Source organism: Anopheles nili, chromosome 3, assembly GCF_943737925.1.
Source record: "Anopheles nili chromosome 3, idAnoNiliSN_F5_01, whole genome shotgun sequence".
NCBI classification, from domain to species: Eukaryota; Metazoa; Arthropoda; class Insecta; order Diptera; family Culicidae; genus Anopheles; species Anopheles nili.
The window spans coordinates 51,275,741-51,284,893 of NC_071292.1; the positions used below are offsets into that span (position 1 = coordinate 51,275,741).

The 9,153-nt window shown below is 46.6% G+C and overlaps 1 non-coding gene across 1 annotated transcript; it reads right to left on the bottom strand.

Moving 5' to 3' along the window:
• Positions 1 to 5,173: 5,173 nt before the first annotated feature.
• Positions 5,174 to 5,255, bottom strand: Trnal-aag (transfer RNA leucine (anticodon AAG)). Its single transcript has one exon. It is a non-coding gene; the product is annotated as a tRNA-Leu (tRNA).
• Positions 5,256 to 9,153: the final 3,898 nt, after the last annotated feature.

The window sequence follows — 9,153 nt, forward strand, 5'->3', positions numbered from 1 at the left end:
TATCCTCTCAGGAGGGGATGGCTCGATAAGATCTTACATGCGACCATGCGCTACGCATTGTCAATGTGGCCCTTTTTCCCTTTCGGCTGAGATGCAATACGGTTTGACAAACAGATTAAAGTGAGGTGCTGGAACCGTTTCTTCTCCGTCTCTCAGGTGGCGTTTGTGTGTATGGCTTATATTGATCTTCACTTGCAGCTGAAGCAACGCCACACGGGTGCAGGTGATGAAATTGTCCACGGTGGGGGAAAAAAAACCTCCACGTCGATGTCACTGAGCGGAGATGAAGTACTAACGATTTTTGTGCTCCACACGAGACACGCACGCGCTTACGCTCATGATCGTGTGTGCCTTTTTTCCGTTGATCCAGAGCCTGAGTAACCGAGGGAAAGAAAATGCATCCTAACTGGAAGGTGGGGAACACGCATATATCTGGCCTCCCGACAGTCTAGTTGGCCTCGGTCAATTGTTTGCCAAGTATGGTAACGTGACCCGTCGACGACTTGCTGGGGCAGCTAGTGCATGAGGGTGCCTATTTGAATGTAAAATATATTAGACGAATAAAGAAATCGACTGTTGATAGGGACACTTAGTTTAAGCTCTCGCCAACGGGGGGAGGTAGCGATAAATCATTTGATTTTCTTTGGCAACGATCTCCAAGGTTACGAACCAAGTCCAAGGGGACTTTCACTGCAAGGCATTTGTGAGTGAACGGTATTACGACCTGTCTTCTAGAAACGTCTAACCCCGCAATAGACACATGGATATAAACTTCAAGATTATCCTTATTTATTTGCTCAAACGAGATTGCTACTGGAGCGGTTTACTGTGTTTTTTTTTAGAAAACGAACGATCTAATGGTCCTAATAATGGGCTTTAATGGACGAAGCCTTAATATAGCAAGATTTTAAGAAGAGCTATAACTAGGATGTGGAGCATAATGTTTTGAAAATCCGTTTATGATAATTGTATTCGCTTTGCAATCCATAATTTGTTACTGTTTGTGTCATTATTGACTATGAACTGAATATATATTGGCTTAATTGTAATTTTGAATATATCTGACCGATTTATGGTGTGTCTAATTATCATAAAAACTTATGGTCGAAGATCCCTGAACTGTCCCAAATATAATCCCCACCCCGGGTGCTTTGAATGCATTAAGTAGAGCAAGATTTATTTGCTACAGTTCGTGATGGTAAATTTACTGATGGAAAGTTGAACGACATAACACTGCACCGACACTTTCCCTAAACGTTCGTTGGGCGTGCGAGTAGTCTGATTTATTTTCAATGCATTCCAATCGGAATAGTCTATTGGGCTAAATTTATGTACGGACCATTTCCATGTACGGGCTGCAGCAGTTTTTAGATGGCAGAGGATCGAGGAAAAAAAAGCAAACAAAAAATGGCTATAACTATTACGGAATGAATGATGCGACACTATTTTTTTTGCCAGCTCTCTTATCCAAAAATCTACTATTTGTGATCCATAATGTGACCGAAATGGGTGGCCCGTGGAGTGTTGTCTGTCGTTGACTGTGACTTTCTGGTAACTTGGGAACTGGTGCCGAAAAGACGCCCATATTTGGGCAGCGCACGTCATTAATTTACTTCGCCAACGAAATAGGTTCGAACGATAAGCAGGCTGTGGAAAGGAAAAAAAAACCTCGCCGTGATGCAAATGAAGACGAAGCAGGCTTTGGATAAACGGACGAGCCCAACTCATGGGCGAGTTCCCGCGTGCTAGGACGTGCAACAATTTATGATATTCATTATCGTCTCTAATCGATTCTCACAACAACACACCTTTTCTTCCGACGAAGGAGCGCGACGATATGCTGCAGAAATTAGCCTCACAGCGCCGCGGTGAAGATGAGTTTTATCTCGCACAACCTTGGATAGATGCTTAGCTGGGGTGGTTTTTGTTCGAACGAAAAAAAAGCTTATCTTAGATTTATGTCCCACCTCGACCAAGGGGGGTTTTGCCAGGGTTTCTGCAGAACTTCCCGTGCTTCTCGAAGGCGGGAAAAAAAGCACGAAAACAATCCCCAGGAATGCTGGGCAAAGGGTGGCAAAAGGCATTTCAATGCTTCACCTTGACGCGCACAGCTTGCTTTGAGCGGAAACTCGAGCATTAATAATTTCTAGTCCTTTCGTTTCGATCGGGAGCGAAGCTGGGAGGATGAAGAAGCATCTCGGTCGGAATTGACAGAAAAAAAGGCTTACGCAATCTCATTCTCTCCCTTTCCTTTCTGGTAACGAAGGAAGTGCTTTGGCCACTCGGTGGAGGTGTAAGCGCTATTAATATGCCGGTGGTCTGCTTTTTTTTCCTATTTCTACTGCGGCTGCTGATCGCGCGCACGCTTTTGAGAGTCCACCTTTAGTCTACGAAGTGGGGAAACTGATCAGTTTTTATAGATTTTACGATGGTTTATGGGGAGGTTTTTTTTCGTGCTTAATACCACCTGGACGCTCAAGGATCAGGGAGTCTGACGTTAATGATCCTGATCGGTTAGATAATGTGTTTTTATCAGGACGGGTTCGTGTAAAATAACTTTTACCAATCAATAGCTTCTTAAATATGTATCACCATTTATACTAGACATTTTGCTACCGCTATTTTATTGGCCTTTAAGATAGTGCAACATTTTGCAAAAGCTAGAGCAAACAGCTGAATGGAGCTCTTATCTTTCTGTGTGTTGATAATCCAACGATCGAGCGACATACACGGTTGGAATGTCGTTTAAGCGTGCTTGTATCTGTATGCATCTGTTTCATTACTTTACGACAATCTTTAAGCAAGCCTGGTGGGTGAAGGTCGTAGACAGTTTCCTGCGTAATGGTTTCTCCCTCCCCCATATGTAGAGCAGCGGCGGGCAACTACTTACATAATGAGTTAATAGCCCAGCCAGCAAGTTGTTAATTGTGTGTGCAGCTGTTAGGCGCCAATGGAGCGGTTGCAGTAGTGAGCGTTTCCAAGCGACCAAAGCTAGCGGTGGCGGAATTTTACTTTACCAATTCCTCTCGAGCTTAGCCATTTTTGTCAGGCCGCGAAATTTGGCCATTAGCAATTAGCGACTGCTCTCTGCGGCTTTCTACCATCACCAACCCAGAGCCTCATAAACAAAGTATTTAACGTGAAATTCGCTACGTGCGAGAGCCTCACACAGCGCCGTTGCGAAGGACGAACCCGTGGTGTGTGTGTTTTTTTGGCACGTTGTCGCTAATATGTCAAATTATTTTGTCGGCAGCGCTGTGAACGGCTCTAATCTTCGTCTTAATAACTGAAACACGCAACGTCGTGCGAAATAATCTATGAAGTCAATCAAGCTAATAGGCTGTATAGACGGCTGGATGGATGAGGCAACTCGTCAGGACTCGACATGCTGCATGCGAAATTCGCTTCAACTCGCTTGCGCATTAATCTTGCACAAACTGGCCCGACCCGATCGCCCACAAGCTTCGTTGGAGGTTGGAGTCATGCGTAGGAGTTTTGCCGTTTTTTTTTCCTACATTTTAATTTGCCATCTCTCGTGCCAACATTGCAACCCTCCATCGCAACCCTGCAACAATTGAAGCCAGCTTGAAGAGCCGAACTCGCAGATACGCACATCCAAATTCCCGCAAACCCCAATAACTGCTGGTATCTCTTGTTATGCCTCTCTCTTTTTTTTTTTAATGGCACGATTCGTTAACTTTTATTATTGATGCAGATTGAGCGATTGTGCGCACGCAGAGCCGCTGCGGCGCACCATATGTGTGTGTGTAGGGTGGCGTTGGCGGTGTTCGCCTGCATTCCATCAAATTGTCATCCGCCCTCGTTGGTGGCACGTTTCAGGCTCGTGGGCGTCTGTGCCAGCGAGCAGGGAAGCTGTGTGCGAATGTGGAAAGCCAAGCCATTGTCCGCTCGTCTGGCAGGAGGATGTCGATACGATGCGGCAAAAGTCAGGAGGCAAGATTTCGTCTTTCGTCTTACGGTTTAAGCCACAGTGGTGTGCCGCAAGCGGACAGACAAAGATAGGGAAGAAACTATGGCTAAAGAGTATTCTAAATTAATTAATAAATTCATTTCATAAGCGACAATCAACAGCTTGTTTGGTTTGGGTACAGCTGTTTAAGCAAAAAGCTTAACAAAAAAAGAAGACGTTTCAAAAAATGCATTCGTTGCGATTAACGATCACTCACTGTGCACTCCGCTTGCATCGGTGCATTTACACAGTTGACATTCGTCACCGATCAAGCAGCAGGATCAGCAAGATCAGCAAGAACGATCGAGTGTCGGGTTCGTCGTCATATGACCGCCGACAAAACAAAGACCATCTCGAACAAACCGACGAAGGTTGACGCTTGAAGAGAGATGACACATATGTGCCCTGAAGGGCTGCCGGAGCCCTTGCACCATCGTGGAAAAGGAAGCACACAAGCTGCTGAATTAATCAGCGCGCTCGATCAGTCGTTCGGTCACCTTTTTGCGATTTTCTTGCGTCAATGTTTGACCGACGGACGGACTGTTGTTGGGCCGCGTCTGCCGTCGATCCTGCAAGATGTCCGGAAGCGTCCGGAATGGAACTTCTTTATTGAACGGGACCGAACCTTCGAACACAATGACTTACGGCGGCTTACTGTCGGTACAAAGGTTCCACTATTTTCTGCTTCATGAAACGCTGAAGCAAATGCCGCCGATCGTCGCCGGCACGGTTTGGGTGACATTTGCATTTACCGGTGTGTGAAAGTTTCGGTGCATCTTGCGATCTAGACAGTTGCTCTTGTTTTTTTTTCGTTTTTCTTCTCCCTCAATGAGCCCGCCACGAATCTAATTGGGGTGCACTTTGGAGACAGTCGGCGATTGTTAAATAAATAAATAAATTAGCTTCCGGTTAGCGTACCCTCTCGTCGAGTGGAGTATTTAAATGCGGTTGATGCAATTCATCTGCTCTTGAGGATGACGTTTTTTAAAAGGGTTCGGATTAGCGTTCGTCGTAAACCTTCCATAGATTATCTTATGCCTATAAAAAAACAACACACCTTTACGAGCAGCTGCAAGCAGCTTGATGAGATGGTTTAGAATTAAATGGAATTTAAGGATAACTAAAAATAATAACTATTTTTATGATGAGGTTTTTGGTTTAAAGAAAAGAAGAACAGCAAAAGATAATCCTTCTTTTAATAGTTGGCAGCGGTGGGATTCGAACCCACGCCACCGAAGTGACTGGTGCCTTAAACCAGCGCCTTAGACCGCTCGGCCATGCTACCCTTATGCTGGGAAAAGGAAGTATTTAGTGATGTTTTCTATCGATCATTTATCAGCATATTGATCTACTCAACAGCATGTATTATGCTCCATTATGCTTCGATTGTCCACCTCGCATCTTAGGGCAGTTTCTTCCTACCTGAACCGTGCCCCGAAGATGCGCTCTTTCTCCATCAATCGTACCCCGTTTGTACGGCTATTAGAGGGAAAGTGTTTGAAAAGCTGTTAAAACTAATCGCATCACACAGCATGCAACCTGCGATCTCATCATTCGCACCGACGGTATGTCCCAACTGTGCCCCAACAGCAGAAGCCTCTCCTGAGAGCCCGCTGTGACGGATTGATTTATTGCGCAGGCGATGAAGAAAGAAAAAAAAATGCCGCCCATAGCCAGGAACGAAGGAACGGCCAGCGAAACGTAAGACGGTGTGACTCTGCCGCGCGGTTCGAATGATCATTTGCGGCGAAACCAATCGAGACGAAACTTTCGACGGATTCATTACCGTCGCGCGCGAGCCAACGGCGTAAAAGTGGACACGCTGCGGTAAAAGGTGTTTCGGCGGCCTACGCATTCAGGAGGGCGCTTTTTTTGGTGTGTGTTTCTCTCTCGTGTCTCTCGTTTTGTTTTGTGTCACCCCAGCTTCGGCGTCGCCTTACGACGAATGAAATCCGATAGGTTACGTGAACCGGGGGCTTTGGTAATGCCGGCAAAAAGGGTGAAGGGCGCATCTAGCCGTTGGCCTCGTGTGGCCCCACGAGCGGGCAACGGGCTGACATAGGACACAACTTTTCCTAGCTGGAGCTTTTTGAAAGAGGGATTTATTTTTATGCATATTATAGCACTGAAATTGGCCATGTAGCAAGATCATAAAAATGGCATTTATATGATAGTTTTGATTTCTTTTTTTTTCATCTCCATTAAACGCGTAGAGAAAGCTCGTGGCCCTTCTGCATTGATCTGGTTGGACCTGGCATTGAGTTATTTGCGTTCTAGAGCTCTACGTTGCGAGTTATTTAACGTAAATTTCATAACATCACCCTTGGGAAACTCAACGCAACCAGAAAAACCACCCATCGCACCCGGCGTATCAAATAACGATAGCAAATTAAACGGAATTCTGAACCGAAATGATCAAATTAAAAGCATCAGGGGGATAAAAAAAAGCTCGCATCCGCTCGCGTGGGTACGACGACACTCGAAGAACCGGAAGTGCGGTGTATTGTTTGGGGACGACCCCGTCGACGACCGGTGCGCGCGCTCTGGTAGATCGTTTTTCCGCTCAACAATGCATAATAATAATTTTCCCTTTTGCCGTGCACCCCAAAAAACCAGGGTGTGCGGGTTGATACGATCGAAGCGGCATTAAAACGCCCCGACGATTCCGGTTCGCTTCGTTTGGTGCTTCCGCTGCGGGTTTTTTGGCATTCCTTGGCGTTTGAATGATGACCCCCGGGTTTCGTCAATCCGTCCCATCGGTCGGACGGTCGAAGTTGTTCTTAGACACATGTAAGTGCATGTAGAATGTCTGCCCCTTCACGGCACAAAGCATAGAAGGAAAACAGAAACACACTTTTTGTCCGCTTCGGTTGCCATTTTCAGTTTTTGTCCTATATCGCTGGTACACACACCGCTTGGGCATCACTTTCGATGATCGAATTCACTGCAAAAAAGGGCAGATCGTTTAGCACATGTATCGTGTTGCGCCGTCACAGACCGGTCCGATTTCCTATGCGATCGGGCTCCTTTTTTTTGCGTGTGCCCTTTTCGGCTACACTGCCGTGGGACAATTCATTATTTTAACTATTTTTTTTGGGACCTTTAACCGATCGTCTTCCTCGACGCACGATCGTTAGTAGTTTTTGCGCCAATAAAATGTTCTTTTCGTTGTGTGCTCTAAAAACACTCTAATTGTCTTCCGAAGCGGTTCGTCGCTTATCCACCCGCTCAAGTCTATCGTTTTTTTTTTTTGGGCGTCCCGTGAGAAAACTTGAGTTTCCTTTTTTTTTGTGCGTGGATCTTCCATACCGGAACAATGTCTCTCTCGCTCAACAAATACATCCTATTCCGTCACCAAACACAAACACGAACTGATTGTGACATTAAATTCAAAGACGATCGGACATGGGGGTAGATAAATAAGCAATATAATGTTTTATTTCAATTTTATTTCGATGCACTCGGCCATCGAACACAAAACCCTGGCCGGGCTGGAAGGCGTGGTGTTTCGCTGAAGCATCTCAATCTCGTGCCGTCGTGGCAGCGCGAAATAAATTAACAGCAACTTATGGACGCAATGTGTGCCTGTTGTTTGCCTCACACCGATGTCGAGAGAAGAAATCGAAAAAAAACAGACACCTCTTCGCGCTTCGATCGCTCCATCGATCAATGGCAGTAAATTCTGCGTCCGGATGGTTATTACGAAAAATTATGACTTCAAACCTGTGTCAGTGCCGTGACGAGGCAACCTCCTCAAAGCGGCTGGCAGTCAAGGGACTGGGTCGCGGGTCATCCCACCCAACCAGTCGAGCAAGTTCGTCTCCACAGAAATGAGTCTGAAGTGTGCCTTGTTGTGGCGCGTCTCCGTGGGCAGAAAGGGGTTTACTGCGCATTAGACCCGATAATAAGCTTCATTCGCAAATGGTTTGCGAGAGGTGCTCATCTTACGGAGGACTCCTCAGCTTCTCAAGGTACAGTTGATTTGCTTATTTCGCGTAGGCGCCGCTCGCTTACTCGTCACACACACAGCATGCATGATCGGTACACAGCGTTTGCTTTCGCACACCAGCCTGACAAACGATCGCTGATTGCCGATTCATTTTTGCGTGCGTTAGACCCATCCTGGGTTGCTTCATTAATCGCCACCTACGGCGGTGACGTGTCACCCTTTGACGCCGATTTAGATAGGGCTGCCCAACGGGCACATTGGAGCTTTATTTACCGTACCTTAGGTGTGCGGGTTTTTGTACTTCTTTGTTGGCTGCAGAGCTTGCAGCATTTGATTTAAGATGAATGAAACGACATATTTACTCTGCGCGTGTGTAGCTCGACCAGGCGCACCAACACGGGCAGTTCCGTTTGCACGTGTTGATCATGCGTTGGAGGTCTTGAAAAAATGGAGGTCTTTAAGCGGCATGCCCGGGGTTACACAGCCGACTAACAAGAAGCCGTACACCAGAAGGTGTAAATTCCTCACGTTTCACATGTTGTTGTTAAGGTACCGGAGGCCTTCTGCCGTTTAAATGCTACCACCCACCGAAGCTTTTCGTCCGACAGATCGAGGAGATGAGCGATCGGGAGCGCTGTATTTACCCACTTTCTTGTGTTCTGCTGTTTGGCGTTTATTTAAAAAAAAGACGTTCAGCTTTACCTTTTCTCGCGTCACCCATGTTTGTTGCCGATGGGCACACAATTGCTGCACTTCGGTGTAGGTCGATGCAGTTTCCCTGCTGCCCTTGGGTGGGTTAAATATTAGCCTAATTGGTGATACGTACTGGTGGGCAACAACCCGGAAGATGACGAGCCAGAGATCCCGTGAGCTAGCTGATGCATACGAACTGTTCTCATTTAACCCCCTTTTGTAACATTGTACTAGATCATTGGCTCACCTTCGCGGAAGGGCAACCTCCTAGTGCTAATGGAATTAACACCCCAACAAAGCCGATCGGCGGGCAGCTGGTTTGGCCTCATTGTTCCTCCATCCATGCATCCTTCTACTCGGTGAGCTCTAAACGCCCGAGACATCCGTGGGAGGAAAAACGGCGACCGTCTGGGACGATCGTCATTCGTCGTCTTTGCCCCTTCGAGCCCTCATAACGAGCCGATATAACATCAATTGTGCCTCAGTGGTGGGCCGAAGCCAACCCACAGGACAGCGTCATCTTCTCCCGGTGGGGTCTCTT